The sequence below is a fragment of the Talpa occidentalis genome, unplaced genomic scaffold (assembly GCF_014898055.3).
Source record: "Talpa occidentalis isolate TD23 unplaced genomic scaffold, MPIMG_talOcc4v2.1, whole genome shotgun sequence".
In the NCBI taxonomy this organism is placed as follows: Eukaryota; Metazoa; Chordata; class Mammalia; order Eulipotyphla; family Talpidae; genus Talpa; species Talpa occidentalis.
In genome coordinates, this window is record NW_026555331.1 from 8,785,934 (window position 1) to 8,813,581 (window position 27,648).

At 39.6% G+C, this 27,648-nt stretch overlaps 1 long non-coding RNA gene across 4 annotated transcripts in view; it reads right to left on the reverse strand.

Moving 5' to 3' along the window:
- LOC119245050 (uncharacterized) overlaps nucleotides 1–27,648 on the reverse strand; it is a 60,540-nt gene that overhangs the window by 14,573 nt on the left and 18,319 nt on the right. For all 4 annotated transcript variants that reach the window (XR_008550522.1, XR_008550521.1, XR_005125300.2 and 1 more), the window contains exon 2: nucleotides 23,218–23,330. This is a non-coding gene — a long non-coding RNA (uncharacterized LOC119245050). The remainder of the gene's footprint in view (nucleotides 1–23,217; nucleotides 23,331–27,648) is intronic.

Below are 27,648 nucleotides of genomic sequence, written 5' to 3' on the forward strand. Positions count from 1 at the left end.
GAAAAACGACAAAATACTGCTGCCAGAAATGAAAGAAAACATAAAGGAATGGACAGATGTGTTCATAGATTAGAAGACTTAATGATGTCAAATATCCATGCTATGCAAAGCGATCTGCAGCTTAAGTGAAATCTCTATTTGTTACAGAAACTAAAAAAAACACCTTAAAATTCATGTAGAACCACAAAGGACCCCAGTCACCAAAACAATTTTGAAAAAGAAGAACAAAGCTGTTTCTGATTTCAAACATTACGAAGGCTGCAGCAAATAAGTACATGGCACTGGCATAAAGGAAGATCCAGAAAGCAATGAAACAGAACAGAGAACCCAGAAATAAGTTCACCTCTGTTTAAGCAAAGGATTTTTGGTGAGGGCGCCAAGAACAAACGATGAGGAAAGGACAGTCTCCTCAAGAAATGGTGATGGGGAGACACGCTATCCATAAACAGAAGCATGTAATTGGACCCATCCTATAAATAAATATCAACTTAAGATAGATTAAAACTTAAACGCAAGATCTTAAACAATCAAACACCCAGAAGAGAAAATGGCTCTGGGCAATGACTATAATGGACATGTCACCAAAAACACAGGGAACAAAACAAAAAATGACAAAACAGTAAATTTCAAGTACAAAGAGGGAGTCTTACAATATTGGGACATGTGTTGGATTTTTTTTTTGTTACATTTATTTACTTATTAATGAAGCAACATTGGATATACAACTTTATACATGATCTAGAGATACAGGATCACACGCTTGGTGTCTATGGTACCACACCACACCCATGACTCATCAGTATTGTTTGTTGAGTAAATAAATGAAATAATGAATAAATGGATGAATGGATGAGTGATATTTAGGATATCAAGACACCCTCAGTCCTCCACCATAGTTTACTGCACCCTTTACCCACTTTGCTTTCCCCTCTCTCTTCCTGACTTGTATTCTCAACTCCACGGATTTCTAGGATCTGTTACTGGTCTGGTTCTGTCTGACCCTTTGTTTGCTTCCCTATATTCCACACATCAGCGATGCCATCTGGTATTTATCTTTCCCCTTCTGATTTATTTCACTTAGCACTATCTCCTCTAGTTCCATCCATGTTGTTGCAAATGACAAGAGTTCATCTTTTTTCCCATTGGATATAGACCACATCTTCTTAATCCACTCACCTGCCCCTGGGCACTTAGATTGTTTCCAGAACTTGGTTATTGTAATTAGTGCTGCAATGAACATAGGAGTGCGTAGAGAGAGCCCTTCAAATCAGTGTTTTTGAGTTCTCAGGAAGATAGCTAGGGGTGAAATTGCTGGATTTATTTTTAATATTTTGAGAAAGCTCCTCACAGTTTTTTATGCAAGGAGTTTACTCATCTTTATTCCCACCAATAGTGTACAAAGAGTCCTTTCAACCTTGCCAACCCTTGCTGTTTCTGGATTTTTTTGTGATAGGCCACTCTTACAGGTGTGATTTGGTATCACATTTGGTTTTGATTTGCTTTCCTGTATGATAAGTGATGATGAGCATTTTTCCTGTGACTGCTGACCATCTGTACGTCTTTGGAGAAGAGCCTACTTGGTCTTCTGCCCACTTTTTTGATTAGATCATTTGTTTTATTTTTGTTGCACTGTGTGAGTTTTTTTTTTTTTAATCGATTTTGGCTATCAGCCCCTTATCAGTTGTATGATATGCAAATATTTTCTCCCATTCGGTAAGGTATCTTTTCGTTTTCACGATAGATTCTTTCACTGTGTAGAAGTTATTAGTTTGATGTGGCCCCATTTGTTTACATTCTCTTTTGTTTTTCTCACTGTTGGAGATAAATCCACAAACATGTCACTGAAGACAATGTCATAGAGTGTTCTACCTACATTTTCTTCAATGTATTTTATGGTTTTGTGCCTTGAAGACTTGAATCCATTTTTGTGTATGATGTGAGATGGTGATTTAGTTTCTTTTTTTCCTTGCATATGGCTGTCTTGAATTTCTTAACTAAAAATTGCAAAGCACTTTTTAGGGCATGGGAAGTTCTGATGATGGAAAGTTTGAGAGTCTCTGGCTTTTCCAAAACGTTAGTTTATTCATCCAAATTATTGTGAGAGTTGCATATTAGTATGTGAATATGATTTATGAAGTATAATATTCTAGACCTTTTAAAAGAGATATAATTCCTGTAATAGAGATCGGAGGAGAGTAACTTGAGGATTCTGGAGGATTATGGCTTGCAAGTTGATTAAAGCAGAATAGTAAATGATGATTAAGTCTGCCTTTACAAATAATTACTCCAAATGTCCAGCTCTCCAGCCCCAAGAGGCAGCAGTCTTGCAATTTGTCAACTAAATGAAGCTGTTCTTTTTTATAGTCTTGAGGAATAATTTTTTCCCACCCTTGGGTGACTGGATGAAACTCGATTTCCAATCTGTTGAGGAGGAGCTTTCACCAATATCTATGCTAATGGGTGTCAACACTGACAAAACAGGCAGAATATGCCAAGAGAAGGGCACACAGGGAAGCAGGGAGAGCCATTTCCAACTGGCTCGATGGTGTAGTAACTGCAGCAAAAGTGTTATTTTTAAGATCCAAGGGAAAACCTCAGAGGCTTAAGGAATTAGTACAGTGGACATAAAGGATTCAGAAGCAAGTGAGCTGGAAATATTGTATTTTGTTCATCTTGTTATTCCAGTGCTTAGTATAGATCATGACTTATCAGTATTGTTTGTTGAGTAAATAAATGAAATAACGAATAAATGGATGAATGGATGAGTGATATTTAGGATAGAGCTGGCAGAAAGAGGAAATAATTCACTACATATTGAGTGCCTGTACTGGGTCATTTACTATGCCAAACACTACATAACATGGTCCCCTTTAACTCTTAAAGCTATTTTGTGGACATAAGATGAGGTAAGATGTCCCCTTTTGTGGATGAGGTAATTGAGGTTGAAACTTCCCTTCTCAGACTCTGACAGATATAAGGTAATAATATATTTTATGGGAGATTTTGCAAATTATGAAGTACTCTCCAACTGTTGGGGGGAGTTATTTGGCACTACTTGAGTCAGAATAAACTTGAAACACAGGTTGAATTACGATAGCAACACTGGGAAAAGGTGAAACAATTAAAATTTATTTACTTTCTATCATGTCCTTCTTGTAAGACTGGCTATTTTCATTTCAAATCACAGTCTTCCCTGCTAAACAACAATTTATTAGAATGGCTATATATCACAATCAATTTGCATATTTTGCTTTATTTAATTGATAAAACAAAGCTACCTGGCATTAATGACTAGGCAAGTCTAAGGTTTCGTAATTGATCACTGGCCAGGATGAACCTGGAATTTTGATCTTTTTGCCTTACAAACTTTATTATTAGTTATTATATATCTGCCTCATTTCAAAGTAAATAAATCATAGCCACCATCTGAATATCCATGAAGCTCTACGCACAGTAACCAACTCTCTTCCTAGATTGCCCCAGATTATGAGAACAATGCTGTTTATTCACACTTGGTACAGGAAGGACCGATAGTTAAAGAAGTAAAATGATGTTTATTTACTCAACGAAGAACTAAAATGGTGGGGGGTTGAATTTATATTTCTTAATAACACTGTAGACTAAATGGATCTAACAAACATAAGTAAAACATTCCACCAAAAAGTCCATCCCAAGCAGAAGATTACACATTCGCTTTAAGCCCATGTGGAATGTTCTTTGGATAGGTCATATTGTAGGTCACAAAACAGATCTCAACAAATTTAAGAAGACTGAAATCCTATCAAGTATCTTTTCTGAACATGATGAAATGAAATTAAAAAATCAGGAGTGAAATAAAACAGGAATATCTATGATATTCAATATACATGATATTCAATATACATGATTTCCATATACATGAAAATTAAACAACACTCCTTAAGAATAGGGTAAAAGATGAAGTAAAAGAGGCAAATGAAAAAATATCTTGCACAAATGAAGATGAAAACACAACATAATAAAATCTATGGGAAGCAGAAAACCAGTTATAAGCGGGACCTTCATAAACAACCACTGTTAAAAAGGAAGATCACAAATAAGCAACCTAACTTTTTTACCCTGATAGAACTAGAAAAGAATGAATGAAGCCATAGTTAGCAGAGGCTGAAAATAGTAGATTAGTGCAGAAATAAAGGAAATACAAAATTAAAAAGTTCATTAAAAAAAGATAAATAGGGATCATGCTCAGCGAAATAAGCCAGAAAGAAAAAGAAAAATACCGGATGGTCTCACTCATAGCAGGAATCTAGAAAACTTAAATAAGGGACCAGGAAAATGAATAACTATAAGAAAGAAAATATCAAAATCAACAAACAACTATGAACCAGAGACACTCTGTGGGGGGTGGGGGGTGGGGAGGGGAGGGATTGGGGTCAAAATAAGGGGATTGCAATTGTATGGGGAATATAAAAATAAAATTTATTTTTTAAAAAAAGATAAATAAAACAAGCATTTAGCTGGACTAAGAGAAAAAGGGGGAAAACTCCATGGATTCCAAATGGGTAGTTAGCTCCCATGTAGTGTCCTGCTTTGGGATCTCCACTAGGGTGACTGGAGCAGAGCTGGACATTCCAGTCTCTGGGTGGTATCTATTCTCGCTCAGCTTGACTTTGGATCCTTGGCTTCCTTATTGGCACTGCTTCCTTTGCAGTGATGAGGATCTAAAGGTACAGGTTGGAACTCCTCATACTATGTTTCACCTGTTCCTTGCCTCACCAGCACCTTTCACATTCCCCTGAAAGATGGTAGGAGTGTGAATTAGTACAAAATTGGGTAGTTCAGGATTAAGTTTGTGAGGTCTAAATATTTTCTGGGGCGTTCCATTAAAAGAATCCCAGCCATTGTTGTGAACTCTAGATTTGAAGAATCTTTATCTTTCCATTAAAAGAATCCACAGAGGGGTCCCTCTGGTGGTGCAGGGGTTAAAGGCTCAGCTCTATCAAGCTCCCCAGCCACTGCAGCATGAGTTCGATTCCTGGCCATGGAGCTGACCCACATGGCACAGCAGACCTCTCCTGTCTTGCCTGCTGTTCCCCTCAGCAGTGTGTTTCAGTAGATCCACCTGTTTTGCTTCCTACTCTGCCTCTGGTGAATCCTCTCACCACCCCCCCACCCCGTACCTTTGGACTCCAGCCCAATTTTTGTATGTATAAATAAATAAATCTTAAAAAAAAATAAAAGAATCCACAGAATTAGGATTTCCATCCACATAGTCACATTGCCCAAGAAAAATATATCCAAATAATTAGAATGAAAAATTAGTCTGTTTTTATATTCGACAGCTGGCTAAATGCAATGTTCATTAGGAAGTTAGAAAATTGTTCCCTCTTTGCTTTCCAAGTTGGAGTCTAAGTGCTATAGTAATTTTCAATAGGGTTTTTCTATCAGCATGTTTTCCCCCTTTGTCATGTAGTTAACTCCTCTCCAGAGGTCCTTGGCAAGTCCCCTTTGTGATGCAGGTGCACCTGCAATGCTCCTTAATACCAACCTAGAAGTGGGTGCTTTAAGAGCACAGAGGTGGATTGAATTTAACCATTATCTCCAGAACTGTGGTTCTCAAGTCTCAGATTCCAGGTCTCCACACTCAGATTCCAGGTCACCTGGGAGTTATAAACACTCTACTGGTGCTGGCTTCCACCCTTAACCAAGTTAATCAAAAATTTTAGGTCTAGGGCCCAAGCACAAGCCATTTTAAAAGCTCCATGGTGACTCCAGTAGGTACATGGTAAAGAAACATTGACCTAAACTTAACAGGTTCCTGGGGAGGATGCTACTGCTGGGATCAGTTGAACTCTGCAAGTGCATACGGGGGGGTCTTGGGGTCCTATTAAGTCTTTTGAAAAGTCTGGGCCAGGGTCATTAGTAGTTATTAGTCAGCACCACCCTTCTTCTAAAAGGATGCACATTGGATAATTTCTCACTCTGTCTCTGGTGAATCCTCTCTCCTCCCACAACTCTGGCCTGTACCCCAGTTCCTGTATGCATAAATAAATAAAAATCCTTAAAAAATATTATTTAATGATGCCCTGCCCTTCTTACCTAATATTAGCCATTGTTTCTAGCACGTCTTTTGAAAATGCAAGTTCTATCTTCCAGTATGCTCTTTTGTTTTCTGCATGTCTACGTTTCCACTGTCAACTGAGCCATAGGAACAATAAAGGGACTTCTCCCAGGGCGAATGGATGACCAGTTGCCCAGGACAGAGGGGCTGGAATGCAGAGCCTAATAATTACACTGCCCACTGATCTTTCTCCCACACAGAAATAATGACCTTATTTGTGCTCACAGATAACCAATAACCATTTATACCTGTCACCAAGTATTTACTCTTCTTGATACTAATAGGTAGGAGAGTCAAGTAAAACCCAATTTTTTGTTACTCATCCTCAGCATTCCACTTCGCTGGAAAAAATGAGGGCATTGAACTAGAAGAATTTTCTTTCACTTCTCTTACATAATTATTATTGCTAGTATCAAATACTTTTTTATATTTTTATATGTCTCTAGTCTGGAACAATGTGAAATATTTGATTTTTTAAAGTTAAATCATAACATGCAAGAAAAAGGCACAAATCCTAACTATAGCTTGATGAATTGTCATGAAAGGAGCCCACTGATCACCAAAGATGGGAAACAAAACATTCTATCACCTTAGCAGCCCTGATATGTCTCCCACAAATGTCTCCCACAAATGTAAAAACTTTCCTGACCACTTCTACCATAGGCTGGTTTTCCTAGATTTTGAATTTTCTATCAAAGGAATTATGCAGCATTGATTATTTTAGTCTCTGACTTCTTCAATGGTGGGTATGGTGTGGTAACACACACCTGAAGTTGTCAGATCCTATATTTCTGGTATATATAGAATGCTACAACCAATGCCACCTTGATGATACATAAAAACAAAAACTTTATATTCATAAAAGTCACTTAAGCTGTTCCAGGTAGCTGTAGCTTTTTTAATTTTTATTGTTCTATAGTATTGTACTGTATATTTAAAATAAAAATGTATTTATTTATCCTATTTTTGATGGATTCTTGTTTTGTTCACCCAGGTTTTGGTTATTGCATATTGTTCGAAAGCTATTTAAACAATCTTCTACATGTCTTTTATGCAAATTTGCACTCATTTAATTTGGTTATTTATCTAGAAATGTCAGGGTTACACTGTCAGGGTTATGTTGTGTAACCATAACAAATACTGCTAATTGTTACGGTGGATAACTATAATCTCAGCAGCAGATTGGCAGCTCCAATTGTTCTGTCTTAGCACCAACGAGATTTGTCAGAGATTTAAATTTTAGTGAATATAAGATAGTATCTCATTGTGATCTTAATTTTCATTTGGAATTTTTTTTTATTAATTGTTAGTGATTTACATACCTAAATTACTTTGGGGATACATTTCACACCTCCATATGTGCACCTGCTTCATTCACCCTCCACTAAATCTCCTGTGCTTCATTTGCATTTTCTAGTTACTAAGAAGGTTGAACACATTTTCCTGTTTTTTGACCATTTGAATATATCTTTCTTTTGAAGTGCCTATTACAATCATTTCCCTTGCTTTCTACATGGTTCTCCTTTTCTTGATGATTTATTGAGTTTCTTTATAGATCATCATATGAGCTCTCTGCTAGTTGACGTGGATAGCAAATGCTGGTATAACAAGTTGCAAAGTGATGTCCTATGAGGACCAAGTCTTCAGTACAAATGCAGTCTACATTTGTCATTGTTTCTTTTAAGTTAGATCTTTTCATGTATTTTAAAAGAAATTTTTGCCTACTCAAAATTCATCAATGTATTATCTTCTAGAGGATTTATTGATCATTTTTTTAATATGTAAAACTATAACAGACCCGGAATTGATCATTTATATGTAGAACTTGAGATGTATGTTTTCCACATGGCTATTTAAATGCTTAACAAAAAGAATCTTTTTACACTGTCTTGTTACTTTTGTTATTAAAATACCACCTGTTTTATTTCATTAGTCTTTGCATCTATTCTGTCCCTCTAACATACCCTCTTATTTACTGTAGCTTTAGAAGCCCCATATCTAAAGGCATAAGCCAGTTTCTGATCTTCATGATTCCACATAATTTTGAAAATCATTTGTCAGTTTCTAAATACACACATGCACTACTTTAATTAGCTTTAAATTGTTTCAACACGGAGAGCTACTGGTACAGAGAGACATCAGCCAATAAAAAGACTAGAGACCCCCGAAAGCACACAGAAAGTCAATGGAGATGAAGAAAACATGTGCTGGAAACTGTGCCTCTTAAGTCATTGGGAGGTTGTGGTCATTTCCATTTTGCAGAGGAGAAAAATGAAGAGAACTGGAACTTGTATAATACAGCCAGTGAAAGAGCTGGGATTTGCACCCAAGGACATTCAATTCTTACTTTTAAGCCTATGATTTTTCCACTCAGCAAAGGAAGAATTAAAAATGGCCTTGAGTTTCATGCAGCCCTGTCCACAACCTGAGGCCATTTTTTAACTGATGTGTGGAGACAATTTTTGTTGTCATAACTATGGAAGCTGTTATTGACCATTAATGGACAGAGGACAGAGATGCTGCAAATATGTGACCGCACAAAAGATATCACCCCCCACCCCACAAGATTGTCCTGTCATCAGTACCATTGTGGGTCAGGAATTCTGCTCTGACCCTTGTTTGGGACCCTTGACTCTTTTTTTCCCTTGAAGATTTATTTTATTTCTTTATGCATACAAGAGTTGGGGTGTAAGCCAGAGGTGTAGTTATTCACCAGAGACAGAATAGGGAACAGAACAGGCAGATCTACTGAAATACACTGCTGAGGGGAGCAACGGACGAGACAGGAGAGGTCTGTTGTGCCATGTGGGTCATATCCCTGGCTGGGGGTCAAACTCGTGCTGGAAGTGGCTGTGGGTAACTTCCCAGCGCTGAGACAACTTCTTGCACCACCAGGGAGGTCCTGGGACCCTGACTCTTATTGGTCTCAGTCCTGCCACAACCTCTGGGGCAAGTCTGTGTTCCAGTAGGGAACAGTGTCTGACTTAGCTTTCTGCGCAGCCTCCGTTGGGTGGGTCCTGGCTTTAGGAATCCAGCCCCTCAAAGGCTAGAGTTTTGTTCTTAAAGATAGTGTCAACTTGGGTAGCTCAGTACTCAGATATTTGCTCAAACATATTTTGGATGCTTTTGTGAAGATATTTTTTTTTTTCAGGTGAGCGTAATATTAAGATCAATAACTTTTGGGCCTCCCCTGGTGGCGCAGGCGGTTGAGTGCAGTGCTGTGAAACTTCCCGCAGCCTCTGTAGCATGGGTTTGATCCCGGCCGGCAGGCAAGAATCCCACATGGTGCAGCAGACCTCTCCTGACTTGCCCGCTGCTCCCCTTAGCAGTGTATTTCGTCAGTCTGCCTGTTCTGCTCCCCGCTCTGTCTCTGGTGAATCCTCTCACCCTCCCGTGCATCTGGCCTGTACCCTGGTTCTTGCATGCATGAATAAATAAATCTTTTATATATATAAAAAAGATCAATAACGTTTGAGTAAAGCAGACTATCTTCTGTAATGTAGGTGGCCCTCGTTCAATCAGTTAATGGTCTTAAGAGAAAAGAGACACGTTTTTTGAAGAGAAGTCGTCTAACAGATTTCCTTGAAGCAGAGCTGTAACATGAGCTCTTCTCTCTGTGTCTCCACCTGATGGTTTACCTCCAGATTCTACAGCTTTCTCTCTCTCTCTCTCTCTCTCTCTCTCTCTCTCTCTCTCTCTCTCTCTCTCTCTCTCACACACACACACCATAAATCCTGTTTACTCTGCTCCACTGGTACTATCATCTGAATATTTCTGCGTACCCCAAATTCATATGTTGGAGTCACAGCGGCCAATGGATGGTGTCAGAACATGGACCTTCAGGAGGGGTTCAGGCCGTGAGAGTGGAACCTCCAGGATTAGTGCCTTATAAAAGTTCCAGGGACATTTTTAGCCCCTTCCTTCCTGCGAGGATACTGTAAGTCTGCAACCAGGAGAGGACTTTCACCAGGCCTTGCTGGCTCTCTGAGTTTCCACTTCTAGGCTCCAGGACCGTGAGAAATAAATCTCTGTTGTGTCCCCCACCTGCCCCTGGCCTGCGGTATTCTCTATAGCAGCCTGATCCACGGAGCAGATTGATACCAGGGCCACCCTGACAAGACGTAGAATGGAGGTAGCATCTTCTCGGTACTTGTTCAACATATATGATCACACCTGCTGTAGCCCAGATCCTATACCACGGGCAGGGGAACAGGAGATACAAGACCCAGTATCCCCGCCCTCAAGGCACCCCGTCTAGTGGAAGGGATGCATCACAAGCATATAATTGTCCTACAGGAGGATTAATGCAACCAGAGCGCTATTCATTAAGGACAAAAGAAGGCTCTAGAGAGGCATCTTAACTAGTTCAGGGACTGGGCTCTGTTTCCCCGGGAACTGTAGACCCAGCTGTAGTTGAAGCCAGGAGCAGACGCTCAGCAGGAGGGCAGGTGAGAGGCGCTGCAGGAGCTTGTGCCCTGGGCCCTGGTGCCTGCTGCTGCCGCGCTGATGCCCAGAACCCAACTCTATCCGCGGGACCCTGCCTGAGTTAGTCTGCAGATAAAGCCTTATCCTCTCTATCCTTAAGACCAACTCACTGGACTGCTGTGAGCAGATAGAGTAATATGTGTCAAAATAATGTGTAAAGTGCAGAGCAAAATAAAAATTAAGCTTTTGGCTTTTTGAGGCAGTTAGTGACAGGGGAGAAACACAGACTTGAGCATTAGTGGATGGAGTCAGTTAAATCCATTGGTGATTTAACAGCTGAATTATCTTGGGAGAAAATTAGCATTTCAGAGTCTTATCTGTGAATAATGATAGCTAAAACACCTCCTTCGCAAGGCGAAGTACACATATGTTCTTCTGAAACTGTTAAGCATTATGTAAATATTTGCTGACTTTGCCATCATCTGTCTCCACTCTCTTTCCCCCTCGGGTCCCAAAATCTTAAAAGATAAATAGATCCACCTTCATGGTGGTTATAGAATCTGACTATTAAATGATGTGTATTTGGTTTTAATGCTTCGATCCCGTGTATATTCATGCAAATAAGAGTGGAGAAAATTAGTTCCTGCCCAATATATTCCAATGAGGATTTTGATAAGCAGAACAATCATTTAATTGGTGCATTTCTATTTCTACCACTGTCAGCCTGGGACAAGAGTCTCCTTATGTAAATCAAGAGGATTGGGGAAATAGATGCTGATTTATGGATTACCGGTGATAAGTCAACATATTTTTCTGACCTTGGGAAATCAGCTTAAAGAACGAGGGCAAAAACATTGGCTCCAAAATGAGACCACAGAGGAACCCTTGCAGCCAGGCCGAATTAATAACATTCCAAGCTACTCACTACTGTTAGACTTGGCGATAACAGAATATACCGTGATGCCTTGCTATGGGCTGAATTGTGTGCCTCTACCCCCAAATTCATATGGGGAAGCCCTAATCTCCACTGGGACTGTCTTTGGAGGTAATTAAGGTTAAAATAAGTCATAGGGTGGAGTCCTAATCAGATAGGATTGTTGACCTTCTTCATTCCTATTCTCTTGATCTGTCGCTGTCTCTCTGTGTGTTTGAGAAGAGCTCTCACCAGAGCCTAACCATGCTGGCACCCTGGCCTTGCACACAGCCTCCAGGACTGTGTGCAAAGTCTGATGCTGTTTAAGTGACATGTTCTGTGGCACTTTGCTCCCTGTTAGCCAGGTATTTGGCCACATTTGCTTTTGTGGTCATCATCGTCCCTACATCCAGGGCAAGTCCCAGCAATTCAGTTTAGGAATGGACAAATGCAATGGAATCCCTGAAATCTAGACTTATAATAGAAGGGAAGGCAAAGAACACAGACACACAGGGGAGGACATGTTTTAGTGTTCCCGGGAGGACCAGGGAATGTTTGTTTTAAGAGGGGACATTTGAGCGAAGACAGGAAAGAGGTTAGGTTTACTCCACATCAAAGATGGCTGATGCTTTGCTCCATGAGACAGATAAGAGGCAGACCTATGATGCTTGTCCTCTGGTGCCGCATCCTCAATTCAGCTTCTTTCCACTGCTGCCATGTAAAGTAGAGGTTGTTAGTCATGTCACACCGAGTCCCAGAGCCAAGGGAAGCCAGTCTAAGCTGATTTTGTTTTACATGATTGTTAGAAAGTGAGACTCGCCCACAGAGCCAACAGGAAAACTTGCCAGATCTTTTGAGGGCTCTTCAACCTTCCCGTTGAAAAAGAAAACTACTTCCTCGTCACTTAACACTCAAGTCACAGTTTGGGTAAGAGCCTTGTCACAACTGGCAAAATTCTTTTTCAACTGAAATCTGCTCATACATATTCAGAAATGCAAATTGGAATGTGTGCCCTTAACTGGAAAGAAGTTAATAACCTGTAATAGCTGCCGCGGGCACTCCAGCCTTCTCGTGTCTTCAGTTAGCTGGGCCGAGAGGGTGGCTTCTCATGGAAACTGGTTTTGTCTTTGATGTGTGTGTACTAATAACACACACACTTTCTGATAAAGGGATTCCTTTTTCTTGCGTTCTTATTTCCACATGATAATTAAAAAAATAAAAGAATCATCATATACTCTTTAGATGACAGGGTCTTAGATTTGGGGACCATGTTTATTTATTTATTGTGACTAGAGACAGTTTTATTTCTTTCCTTCCAAGCTATACACTTTTTATTTCCTTTTCTTATTTTATTGTGATAGCCAGGACTTATAGCATAGTATTGAGTAGGAATAGTAAGAACAATTTTGCTGTGTTCTCAATCATAGGGGTGAAAGCATCTACTTTTCTCACCCTAAGTATGATGTTAGCAATAGATTTTTTGTAGATATTTTTATTTTTATTTTTTTAGGCCTATGTATCAATTCTTTTTTTTAATTATTACTGAACGCTTAGGTGGGAATGAAAAAATTTGTAGGGCAACATCACTCACTGGCTTGAATTTATTACAAGTTACATGTCATAAAAATGAATGGTGGTCTAGAATAAATACTTGTCATTAACATTATGTCTGCCACTTACTCAGTTTGTCCTTCTCCAATTATGTTGAAAGTGTTGGATTAGAAAACACCTGATGTGCAAAAGGGCTGTTACATGACAATAGACCATCACTTTCTTAGCTTCTGGCAAGAACATTAAAACATTTTTGTCAACAATTATTAAATGACTTAAATTTTACCTCTTATTTTTCAATTGCAAGGATAGTTTATGTCATTCAACATACTCTGGAAGAGTTGGAAAAATGAAAATATTTCAAGGTAAATATTTATTATGACATGTTCATTTACAATGTGTTACCTATGTTCATCACTTATCATCTATTACCTGTCTATTTACCTATTATCTGTCTATCATCTATTAATCTTTCAGCTATCAAAATGCTGACACTGTGGAATTGATCAGATATTAGAAATATATGTAATTTAATTGTAACTCAGCCACCTTATAAAGTTGATCAGTTATATATTTTTCCGCAGAAATGTCTCTCTTTGACTTTTAAATTCAGAGTTGTATTCTGTGGGCCTCCCTGGTGGCACAAGGGGTTAAGTCTCAGCACTATGCAGCTATCTTCAGCCACTGCAGCATGAGTTTGATCCCCACCCAGGTTGCTGAGCCACATGGCACAGCAGACCTCTCCTTTCTTGCCCACTTCTTCTCTCAACAGTGTATTTCAGTAGATCCACCTGTTCTGCTCCCTATTCTGTCCTGGTGAAACTTTTCATACACTTCACACCTCTGGCCTATACCCCAGTTCTTGTATGCATAAGTAAATCAAACAAATCTTTAAAAAAAAAAAGATATATTCCAATAAACATAAAAAACAACTTTGAAAATAAATTGCAGAATGCATCTTAGAGAAGGTGAGTCACTAAATCAACCCTGATTGAAACAATGAAGAACTAACATAATTTAGCCAGGTTAAGAAATAAAATAAGAATCTGTATACTGCTTTTCTTTCTTAATGGTACAATTTAATGTAGCTGCAGTTATTCAATGAAAGCGATGGTGCGCCTTCAGTAAAGATTTGTGTATGCATTTGTTGGCTTTTCGGAATAACTGAATAATATATACAAATTAAAGAATAACTGCATCACATTTGTTGAACATCGTGATCATACTCTAAAAATTTGTCCAATACCTTTGAATTTTACTTTTTGTTAATAGAAAATGTTAAATATTTCATAGGATATAGTAAAAGATTGATTATAATCAGTGTTACTTTTCATATTACGATTTAATAGAATCTCTTTTAACTACCTAATTGAGAATTACACCCATTTTCTTAAAAAGTCACATAAACCACAGTAGTCACATCCAGGTCTTTATTTAATGATTTCAACCAATATATCCACATTTTTAGTTATATTTGAAATAATCAGTATCACTAATCTATTCTGTTTTCAAGTAATTTGTTTTTCTTTTTAGCTAACATGACTCTAGGGGGTTGAGGATAGCTAGAATGAGTGCTTACATTTAAATATATGAAAGCTTCTTTCTCTAACACGCGACCTGTAAGTCTCTCCACAATAGCAATGACTTTTTGAAACAATAATCCAAAGACTGAAGCAACGAATTCTAGGCCACCAAAGGAAATCACCATCACTCCTTCTGCTAAATGTTCTTCCTACTTCCAGAATATGTGAAAAATCTCCCACAGAGCCCTGCCAAATCATGGTTTATGCTTTACAGAAAAGATAGAAGGACTTCGCTGCAAGGGGTCGAGTTTGGTGGAATGATGAATCATCAAAAGACTGTGCAAACAATATTTCAAATGATTGCTTTATTCAGTGCCTGGGGGCTCTTTATATCTGGAGCGATTCTCCACAATCAGATTCTAGATGGCCAGGGGCTGAGCCATTTGCAGTAGGGTAGAAGAAGGGCTATTGTGAAGGGGAGGTGAAAAGGAGACATAGCATGATCTTATAAACACATTCTGATGATGATGAAGTGATGGAAATCGAGTTGCAATTTAATGGGTTCCTGACTACTTCTTTAAAGGCTTTGCGGGGACACTGTCCTGGTGTCCCTCAGATGGCTATGGTCAGTTTCAGGCAGCGTAGAAAGCCCATTTGATGCTTTTTCAGAGTGGAAATTACACTGTCACTGCCTGTGCCACCTTCTGTGCCAGTGGGGCGGTGGGTCTGACCTGCTCTGTTCAGCATCACCATTCCCCAGGGCACTAAATATGGTTTGAGAGGAAGCTTCAGAAAGTGTGGAAGGCAGACTTCAGAAATCAGCACACGGCAAATCTGAAAAGAGCTGCCAGGCCATTCTTGACCTGCTGATGGGTGTGACAGCAGAAAACAGTGAGGGCTTCATTTCCTGTCTCCTGTTTTTCCCCATGAGGCACAGTGGAGCCCAACGCACCCCCGCCTGAAGCAGCTAAAGGCCTGCTGACTCGGCCTGCGTGCCACGAGCTCTTCAAATGTGTCATGCACTGGGCTGAGCTTCGTGGCTAGAGGGGTTTTCCCAGTCTTGCCAGGAAAAAAAAACCTCAGTATAAAAATGCCAGGTTCTGTGCTTGGGAAACATATGGCAGGGAGAGTTAATTCAGCTTGAGGGTAACGGGCTTGGGAAGAACAGTATTCTTTTTTTTTTTTTTTTTTTAAGATTTGTTTATTTATGCATACAAGAGCTGGGATTCAGGCCAGAGATGCAGGGGTGAGAGGATTCACCAGACACATGGTGGGGAACAGAACAGGCAGATCCACTGAAATACACTGCTGAGGGGAGCAGCAGGTGAGACAGGAGAGGGTCTGCTGCGCCATGTGGGCTGCTTCCTGGCCAGCCAGGGATTGAATTCATGCTGCATATTGCTTCATAGTGTGGTGCTTACCCCCTTGTACCACCAGGGAGGCCCAAGACACCATTCTTGAAGGAAGTAGGAAGGCAGAGAGGGGAGGAGCGCACTAGAACGGGTGGCCTGCATGATGGCCTAAGGTGGCCCTGGGCATTTGGGATGACTTCCTCTTGGCCACTGGCGCTGCAGATTCAGCTCTTCAAAAACCGAGAGTTAGGAAAGAGCATTGAAAATTTGGGAATAGGAAACACGGGCTGTCTGATTCATAATATGAGATGTAATCTCACGGACTCACTTTTAACACCAAGGGCTTAAAAGACAACATGGAAAGCATACATATGGTATCATTCAGAGCTGTAGGAGCAGCTACATTGGGGTAGGAGATCAATACTTGCATTCTCTCAGCAGACTGGAAAGTTTTTCCAGCTCACAAGATGAAAGTTTTTCCAGCTCCAATAGGTATAAACAAAAGGGAATCTAAACGATTAATTCCAGCAAATGAGTAGTGGAATCCCTGTGTGTGTATACATGCAAACACACATGTGCACACACATAGGGAGACCTGACATTGCATTTGTCCATAAAATCAAATGGGTCCAAAAGTATGGTTGTTTTCAACACGGTTATTGAACAAGCTAATGCCACCTCAGGCTACGCAGATCAATGGTGAACAGTTTCTTCAATAAAGTGATGTAGAGGAAGCCATAAAGTCTACAGGGTCAGAAAGAGCTAGTCCACCATTTTCCACCTGGCGGCCTTGGACAGAATCCCCAGCCCCAGTTCAATCGCTTACACAGTGATATTGCTTAGTGACTACTGGAGTCATTGAAGATTATTTGAACATCAGTGTCTTATAGGGTGCCTGACATAGCAGTGGTCTAGCAATGTTAATTTCCTTCTCTACATTAACACCATCCTTGAGTTGACACTGAACAAATCCAAGCAGCAAACAAATTAGTAGTTACCTACAGACAATTTTGGATGGTCAGAATGGGGACTTCGCATGCTCTCTTAATATTTTTAGAGAAATCAAACAAGCATGGATATGATAAATGCATGATTTATTTGAGGGCTTTCATGTGGGAGGGAGAACAAATATATTTAAAATAGCTTTAGAAGGCAGAGCAAAGATTATTCACAGCCTCCTCTTCTTATAACTACTAAACTCTGCTTATGCTTCAGATCGTAGATTAAATGCCATTTCTTTCCAGTAAGATTTTCTTTCCTACTGTACTTTTTAAAGACTATTCCTATAGCTGATTATTATCTTTCAGTAAGACTTCCCTTGCTACTATATATTTAAAAAGCATTCTTTTTTTTTTTAAATAATAAATTTTATTTTTATATTCCCCCATACAATTGCAAACGCCCCATTCTGACCCCAATCCTTCCCCTCCCGCCCCCCCCCCCCAAAAAGTGTCTCTGGTTCATAGTTTTTTGTTGATTTTGATTTTCACTTTCTTATAGTTATTCATTTTCCTGGTCCCTTATTTAAGTTTTCTAGATTCCTGCTATGAGTGAGACCATCCGGTATTTTTCTTTTTCTTTTTGGCTTATTTCGCTGAGCATGATCCCTTCCAGCGCCATCCATGTTGCTGCAAATTGCATGTGTTTATCTTTTTTGAATGCTGAGTAATATTCCATGGTGTATATGGACCACATCTTCTTGATCCAGTCATCTTTTTTTGGGCATTTGTGCTGTTTCCAAAGCCTAGCTATTGTAAACAGTGCTGCTGTAAACATAGGGGTGCAGGTGCTCTTTGGAATTGATGTTTCAGTGTCCTTTGGGTAAATACCTAGGAGTGGAATTGCTGGATCATATGGAAGCTCTATGTTTAGTAGGTCCAGAAATCTCCACACAGCTCTCCATAGTGGTTGGACCAGTTTGCACTCCCACCAACAGTGCAGAAGAGTTCCTTTTTCTCCACACCCTTGCCAACATTTGTTGTTGCTAGTTTTTTAAAAAGCATTCTTTAGCCCTTTTGGAAAAAAGGTCTGTCAAAATACTAAAAATAAATCTGCCATATGACCCAACAAATCCACTCCGAGATTACCACACAAAGAATGCAAAAACAGCAATTTAAAAGGGTATATGCCCTCTTGTGTTCATTGTGGCACTATTTACAAGTTATGGAAACAACCTAAGTGCCCAGCTACAGAGGAGTGGATTAAGAAGATGTGGTATATAGACGTGAGGGAATACTACACACCTATAAAAAAGATGAAACCCTGCCATTTGCTACAGCATGTATGGAGCTGGAGAGGTTTTTGCTAAGTGAAATATACCAGGAGAAAGAGAAATACCAGATTATTTCACTCATATGTGCAATTTAGAGAAACAAAACAAAGGAACTAAAAAAAAAAAAAACTATACCAAAATACAACCTAGACAGCTGACTGCAAATTGAGGCTGCAAGAGGGAAAATGAGGGTATGGATAGAGGGGGAGGGGCACAATAGTTTCTGGTTAAAGGATCTAAGTGCCTTGGGGGTGGGGATGGTGTAGTTACACACATCTGAGGGGTGAACCTGTACCTCCAAATGATATACAGTGTTATAAACCAATTCATCTCAATAAAAAAGAAATATTGATATAAATCCTAACATAATTTAAAAGTCAGAGTACTCCTATAGCTGAGCATTACCTTTGTTTGATTATCTGATCAACGGTCATCTCCCACTCAACTGTAAACTCCATAAAGCTGGAGGCATACCCAGTTTTTAAATCACTGTAATTCCAGGGCTTGGCATGGAATCAAGATCCATGGAAATTCTTCAACTATTTGTTGAAAATGGTTCCTCCCCTGAGGTCTTACGGTCCTGTGAGTGGGACTTCACCAGCAGTACTACTAAGATGCTGCCACCTGGGAAGAGGTAAGGAGAAGAAAGCCCCAAGCCAGACACTAGTTATCTTGAGCACAGAAGCCAAAAAATTTATCCAGAGTAATTGAAGCCCCCTCTTCCAATGGGCCAGCACTCCACCTGCAATTTTGGCTACTTAATGGGGTCTTTATCTGAACATGTTGCCATATTACTGAGAGTTAATGGAGAGAAATGACTTTGCCCGTCTGAGGACATTTTCAGAGTTAATGAAGTGGAAAATAGAGTGAAACCAGGTCACAGCCCAGGAGAAGGCTTTCAGCAAAAGCAGTTACCTTAGGCATGGGAGGCCAAGGGTCCTCATTGGATTAGGAGGGTGTCTTAGTCATGCAAATTGATGGAATAGAAGCAAGAAGGGGTTACCTTGGTGATGAGCAATGATGACAAGGGACTGAAGACATATGGCAAAGGAGGAAATGCAAAGTTATGTCAGCTTGCAATGATTCATAAATAACAGCAAGAGGTCTGCAACGGCAGATTGAAGGCATCCAGGGTGTTATGTAATCGCGCCCCAGTGATGCATGAAGGCACTGAGTATTCTGATGTGCTCAATCAGACGTGCCTGTTATGTGGAAGGATCCTGGGGGTCTGTGGTCCTGGAGACACAGTTTACGTAGCTAAAGAAACATTTTAAAAAGTGAATTTTCTTAGTGCTTTCAACTACTTTGGGTTACATCTCTTAACTGCTTCCAGAAATCACTCACATTTCCATCCTTGCTCACTCATCCATCCATACTCACTCATCCATTAATTATTTAGCAAATTATTTAGTGCCTACTTTGTGCCAGCCCCTAAGCTAGGTGGTATGTTACTTCCTACTGCCTCACTCACGCTCAGATAACAGTCATATCTCTATGAGATTAGGGCATTGATTCTTCCCTCTCCAGTCTTATCCATGTCTAAGCCTTTCTCCCCTCTTTAGCACGATGATCATTTTAATTGTGATACTCAAAGTGTTCCTTTCTTCCTGTAACATACATTGCTTCAATTTCTGTAAACAGTATCCATCCACGTGTGCAGCCTCATCAACATGATCCATGTGAGTGTTTTTATTTATAAGTTTTCCCACCGGCTGAGTTTCAATCCATTGGTCACAGGGTGGGCTTCTGACCTATCTGGACCAATCAGTGAATCCCACTTTACGGGGCCATAATGATTGTCTCAGATTTAGAGACATGTGCTGAGCTAATTAAAGCAATTTCCTGAGAGCTCACTGCAGGAGGGGCAGAAGCAGAATTCAAGGGACAAAGACTCTCTGTGTGTTAATTTTCCATTGATGCATAGCAAATTGCCACCACCCTGGTGGTTAAGGGACAATGATTTATTGGCTCACACTTAGATAGGTGAAAAGTCTGGCTTGGCAGAGCTGAGTTCCCTGCTTACGATAAAGAAGGCTGAACTCTAGGTGTTTGCTGGGCTGACTACTTGTCTGGCAGCTCTGGGGAAAGTCCATTTCCAAGCTCTCATTGGTGGAATCCAGTCCCTTGCAGTTGTAGGACTGATGTTCTCATTTTCTTGTTTGTTTCAACTAGTGGTGCTCTGACTATCTTCAAACAAGCAAGAGCACACAAAACCATCTCATGCTTTGAATCTCTAACTTTCCTCTTCTGCCAACATCTGTAAAAATTTTTCTGCTTTTAAAGAGCTCATATCATTGGGTCAGGCCCACTTATATCTATTCCTATCTTAAGGTCAACTGTGCTGTGTGACATGACCTAATAAAATGTTTGAATTCTGCCTACTGTATCCTCATTTTTTTAGAGCTTTTTATGGCATGTGGGTAGAATTTTAGTGTGTGTGTCTATTAAGGAAGAGAAGAAAACCAAGAGACCAAAGATGAGAAGAAATAAGTAGAACTTCGGAGTCACGCAGTGATTTTGATTCCAGTTATGTCTGTGTCCAGCTGCCCTCTCAGCCATATGAGCCAATAGCTTCTAACCATTCTGAGCTGGCCTACTGTCACTTGCAAAAAAATAAAAAATAAACATAACAACAACCTACAGAATCTTCGCTGCTCTTGAAACTAGGAACAAACATCACATGCAAGGCCATTGGGGTCTGGCTCCTGAATACCTCTCCACTCTCTCACTTTTTGCTCCTAAGTGTTAACTTTCTCCAGGATAATGGTGAAGCTCCTATGTACATTAACTGACTCCTACTGTCAGCTAAGAGATCAGTTCCTCCAGGAAACTTTCCTTGACCACCAACTAAAACCTTGGGATCTTATGCATATTCCCTATAGCTTTTTATACTTTTTTTTTTTTTTTATCACACAGCATCAGGATCACAAATTTCTTTGCTGTGTCTCCTAATCAGGTTATGAAAGAAGGGTAATGTCTCATTTATATTGTAATTTTATCTCTTGAACTTATGTCCATGCTTAGCATATAGTGATCATGAATAGATGTTTGTTGAACAAAAGAATAATTTTGGTATCATGTAGCCAGCACTGAATGGAAAGAAATCTCACCAACTTAGGACAATTCAGATTTTACTCTGAACTCCCTATGTCCCACTTTGGACTCTTTACATTTTCACGATTGTTGACTTTTTCTTGACCTTATGGGCTTAAAACACCTTTTAATTTGATGATTATGGACCTAAAGAGAGTTTGGAATGGCAAGCAAAGCTGTTCTCCTGATTTCAGAATGCACCATCTTGCTTTTGCCTTTTTGATTGAGACCAGCTCTGACTGTTGTGATGATGCCTTAGCAGTAACACAGCTGGTCTCCCTGGCTTGAAGGGTCTGACCTTGATCTGATTTATAGCTTCCAGACTAGACTTGACTCTGGCAAGAGGGAATCGGGCATCAGCTGTCAGTACCAACATCTTCAGCTCCTTCCAACAGGAATCAATAATTTCTTCCTTCTACATGCTCAGGTTCAACACATTTCCAGCCAGTTCTCACCAGGACTGTATAGTACCTCATCAACCTTAGTTTATTGAAGGGTGAAGTGTGAAATTAGTATTGCTACTGAAATCAGGGAGTCCAAGGAGCCTAAGATGAATTCAAGTTCATGCTAAATTGTAGCTGTGCACTACTCTGCCATTCACAAACTAGATTCTCACAAAGGAGTATAACTCATCACTTTATCAAGTCCCATTGTTCTCTGTTACTAACAACTAAGTTCACTTTGCTTCTGTGCACTTGCTTCCAGCTTCCTGATTGCATGTGGATTTATTGTTGGGCCATTTTCATACCTCAGAGTGGTTGGATCTAATGCTACTACTCAGAGCTGCATTCTCTGGAAAGGTCCAGTTGATAACACAGGCTTGAGTAACCTCTAACCTACTGATGCCACCAGAAGCTGACATCAACTTGTCAAACCTTGGTTTACAAGCTCTCTTTAGGTGCCACGTCTTAGGCTAACAGGTAACTGTCTACCTTGACCCCATCTTTGCCCAGGCCCAAGGGTCAACCCTACCAATTCCGTTGCGTTGACTATGTTCCTGCCTGAGTCAAATCTCATTCTTCTCCTTTCCTAGTGTGGTTGTAGCTGAGGACTCAGAATATATCACAAGTGAACTTAAATAAGTTGTGACACTAACTACATTATTGCTATCGTTTCAAGCAGCTCTCTCTCATTTCACTTTCCTACCAGTAAAAGCAACATGTTTCAACCCAGGAATCTTTTTTGATCTCATGGGTCTCTGAGTCCTAAGTTCTCCTTAGTATTATCCTTCAGGTTAGTTTTCTCATTCATTTTCATTTTCTACATTTTTAAATAGACCTCTTTATTTCTAATCTTATTTCTTTTCACAGAAATGATTTTAAGCTTAAATGACTGAGTAACTCTTATGCTTCAACTTCTAATACACTGAGTGTCTTATATTTCTAACAGCCCCTGGTTTGGCATTTAATGTCCTTGCTAATCAATGGCTTATTTGAAGGTTTTCATGAATGTATGTGTATTATGCTTCCTTGAAAATTAGTTTTAATGAAAACAATAGAGAAAAATCAATAAAACTAAAAGCTGGCTCTTCGAAAACATCAATGAAATTGATGACCTCTAATCAGGTTAACCAAGAAAAAAGAGAGAAGAAACAATTACTAATATCAGAAATTAGAGAGGATCCATCTGTATGGATGCTATGAACATTAAAAGGTTATAAAGAAATATTATGAACAAGTCATGCCATACGTTTCATAACATAGATGACATGGATCGATTCCTTGGAAGGCAAGACTGCCAAAACTCAGGTAACCACAACTCTAGTAGTCAAGTCAAAATTAATAAACATTGAAAAAAATAAAGCATAAGCTGCTATGGTCCAAGTGTCAGTGTCCTTCTGCCCTCCCAAATTCATAAGTTGAAATCTCAACCTCCAAAGTGATGGTGTTAAGAGGTGGAGTCTTTGGTAGGTGATTAAGTCTTGAGGGCAGAACCCTTATGAATGGAATTAGTACCTTTATAAAATAGACCCCAGAGAGTTTACTCACCCCTTCCACCATGGGAGGACACCACAGAAGGTCCTTTTATGAACCAAAAAACAGGTCATTGCCAGACACAAAATCTGCAGGCACCTTGATTGCAGGCTTCACAGCTTCCAGAACTGTGAAAAAATAAGTTTCTATGTTTATAACCTACTTAGTTTCTGGTATTTTGGTATAGCAACACAAAGACACCATGAAAAGTCAGATGATTTCACTGGTAAATTCTAACAACATTTAAGGAAGAAATAATACCAGCTCTCCACCAAGTTTGTCTATAAACTCTCTCAGAAAAATCAAAGAAGAGGAAACACTTTCTAAACCATTCTATGTCATATAAAGGAAGACACCAGAACAATTATTTCTTTTGACAAAGATGTGAATATCCTCAACAAAATATCAGGAAATAAAATCCAATAACACATAAACAGAATAATACACCATGACCAAAGAGGACTTATTCTAATTATTCAAGGCTGGTTGAAGATTTTAAAATCAACTAATTAATCACCACACCAACAAGAAAAAGCACAATTTATCAAACGATACAGAAAATGCATTTGACAAAATCCTAAGCATCTTCATGAGAAGCATTCAAAAAATTAGAGTCTTGGGCCTCCCCGGTGGCGCAGCGGTTGAGCGCTGGGTTGCGAAGCTGCCCGCAGCCTCTGCAATGCCGGTTCGATCCCCAACTGCTCCCTGGCCACCGGAGGAGGGTCCCACGTGGCACGCAGACCTCTCCTGCCGCGCCTGCTGCTCCCCTCAGTGTATTTCATCGGTCTGCCTGTTCTGTTCCCCGCTCTGGCTCTGGTGAATTCTCTCACTCTCCCGCGCTTCTGACTGTTCCCAGTGCTTGTATAAATAACAATAAATCTTAAAAAAAAACAAAAAATAAGTCTTCAACTTAACAAGTAACATCTATGTAAAACTCACAGCTAACCTAACAGTGAGAAACTTGTTGCTTTCTTCCTTAAGACTAATGATAAACAAGAATGTCCTCTCATCAATCCTACTCAGCTAGAAATTCTAACTAGCGCAAAAAAAAAAAAATTGTATGTAGAAAGGGAAGGATGGATTTTATTTGCAGATCACATCTACAAGTATTTGTAGGAAATGCCAATGAATCAATGAAAAATCTGGGGAAAAAAGGAATATCCAATTATAATAACATTGCAGGTTATAAAGTTAATACACAAAAGGTAGCTGCTTTTCTTTATATGATGAGTAAACTGTTAGAATTTGGCAATGGAAGAAAAACAGTGCTCACAATAACATCAAAAAATGAAAAACTTGAGATATAAATCTAACAAAATATGTACAGGATTTTTACATGAAAAATTGCAAAATTCTCAAAAGAACTCATAGAAGGCTAAATAAGATATTCTATTTTCATATAAAATGTAAGACTAAATATCATGAAAATATTCATTCTTTCCAACTGACCCAGAGTCACTGCAATCCCAATGAAAACCCCAGTGATCTATTTTTCAGATATTGAAAGCCAAAATACCCAGAATTTTGAGTTGTTTCAAAGTGTTATAGGGCAACCCCGACATAAAATAAAACAGGTTGCCTGGCTACTCTACCAGAGGGGAACAAACTTGGAGGATTCACATTACTAAGCTACAAGGTTTACTTGAAAGTAAGAGAGTAAATGCATAGATCAATGGGACTGAACAAAAAGCCCAGAAATAAACCTACCTACAGATAGTCAACTGGTCTTTGACAATGGAGAAAGGCAATTCAATGCAAAAAGAAGTCTATTTAACAAATGGTGCTGAAACAATTGGATATTCATATGCAAAAATGATTCTGGACACACATCTTACAGTTTTCACAAAAATTTCAAGGATATCACAGACCTAAATGTGAAATGCAAAGTTTCAAAACTTGTAGAAGCAAACACAGTGGAAAATTTAGTCACCCTTGACTCAGGCACAACAGCAAAGACATTGTCTCAAAGAAAAAATATTGCACTTTATTAGGATTGCAAACTTCTGCTCTGCAGAAGACATGGTTAAGAAAATAAAAAGGACAAGTCACAAACTGGTAAAAATATTTGCAAAACATATATATGATAAAGCACTTATATCCAGAGTATACAAAGAACACTTAAAACTCACCAAAAAGAAAGCAAACAAACCCAAATTAAAAATGGTCAAAGGATCTGCAAAGGCTTCTCTCTTTAAAAAGAGATATAGCTGAACCATAAGCATATGAAAAGATGCCCTACATCATCCAGACACTAGGGAATTGCAAATTAAAATCAGGTGACTTCTTCCCAGCTATTAGAATGGCTGAAAAGCAAACAAACACACAGAAACTGACAATTTCAAATGCTGGTGAGAATTCATTCACAGTTGGTGGCACAGCCATTTTGAAAGTTAGCCTGGCATTTTCTTCCAAAGCTAAACAGTCTTACTAAAAACTTCAGCAACCACATTCAATAGATATTCATCCAACGACTAGGAAGATTTGTGTCCACATAAAAACCTGAAAGTACGTGTTTATGGCAGTTTTATTCATAACTTTCCATATTGGAAGCAATCAAGATGTCCTTTAATCAATGAAAAAACAGGCTATCACATCCACACAAGAGAATTTTAATAAGCAGAAAAAAAAAAAAAAACCATGGGGATGTGTTATTAAACCATGAGGAGACATGAAGAATATTAAGGACATATTTCTATATCAAAGAATTCAGTCTGAAAAAATTACATACTGTTTGATCTTAATGATGTGGCATTCTGGAAAAGACTAAACTATAGAGACAGCAAAAAAATCAGTGATTGCCAGAGGCTCAGGGACAGGAGGAAGATTGAATCAATGAATCACAGAGGATTTGGGGGGAAGGGGTGGTAAACTCTTAATGATGGACACACAGCACTATGTAGTTTGTCAAAACGATTCAACTTCACAGAGGAAACTTTAATATATGCAAAATAAAAAGGCATTTAGGACTTCTGTGCTTCCCAGAATCAAACACAGACCATGAATCTAATATAAACAGACTAAGGAATCTAATATAAACTTGTGAAACAACTCACTGAGGAGTGGGGAGGCATTGACTTAAGTGATTTTGGAAATGAGAATTTTTAAGACTTAAGGTAAAAGGAAGACGGCAGGGGCACTGTACTGTACTAAGAAGTTTTTAGCAGAGGTTTATTATTTATTTATATTTTGGCAAATGTGATTTTTTTTAACTTCTACATCAATTTTTTACTTTTTTTCTTTTGTTTTTTTAAGTTAACATTTTTAAAAATTTTTTAGACAATATTTGCTTTCCCCCCACCCCTTCAGATTGAGTCCCCATAGAAAAATGAGATTTTTTTTAAGCGAAGTAACATTGCATTATATCGTGACTTAACTTTTAGGTGTGCGTCACTGAGTCCGTGCACATCCCACATTAAGTTCACCACTAAACGTCCATTCTATTCTTCATCCTATTACTGTCCCCTCTGACCTGATTCACCCACCCCCTTCTGGTAAGAACTTAAAATCTAAACACAGGTTTTAGTGAGTTCACCTGTCTGACTTCTCTTTCTTCCACAGAGGAGGATCATAACGTGCTTGTCTTTCTCTGTCTTATTCCACGAAATATGATGCCCTCTAGGTCCATCCCTGTCAGTATGTTACAGGGCAGGGAGAGGGGCAGCCCAAACCCCGCAAACCTGCCTATTCTAAATGGGTTCTGCCATCCGCCGCGTCAACACAAAACATAGGAGACTTTAATGGGAAGGAACTTTAATACAATTGGGAAACAATACAGGAAAGGCAAAGAGTCTAGTTTCTAAATGAAGCACCCAAAGTTACCCGTCCCCTCGTGGGTAAAAGTCCATCCAAATGGGATTGGCCCAGAGCAAGGCCCCAAAGCCTCCCCAAGTCTAAATCACCTTCCAGTGGGGACCCACAGAAAAGGGTCAGAAACAACCAGACAAGCCCGGAAGGAAAAGAGCAAAATCAACATCAAGATAAAAGCTGCCATTGTCACCTCCCCTTGGGTCTCACCCACATCTGTGTCACCCCTTCCACGACCAAAAGACAAGCGCAGTTTCTTCACGTGTCTCTAGGCTCCAGGCGCCTCCTCCAGGTCTCCTGGCTCCATCCTGCTTCCTTCCTTCCTCAGTCTCCTCTGCAGCTTCTTCTCTCCCTGCTCAGCTCCACCCTCCCTTGGGTGGGGCAGGGAACCTGGAACCTCCCCCTTTCCTGGGGACCACCCTGTTACAACTAGGCTTCCTCTTCTGGCTTCTGGGGGGGCTTCTTGCCACTGCTCCCACCCCACAAGCCCCTGTTTCACCCACGCTCATGGGAAGAGCAGCGCTGGGAGTCCATCCACCCATCCACTTGTCCTGATGTGCACCGGCTGCTCGGGCTCAAGTTTGCATTCATCATTTTCTGATTTGTAAATGTGCTCCCAGAAATAGCAACAAAATATGTTTC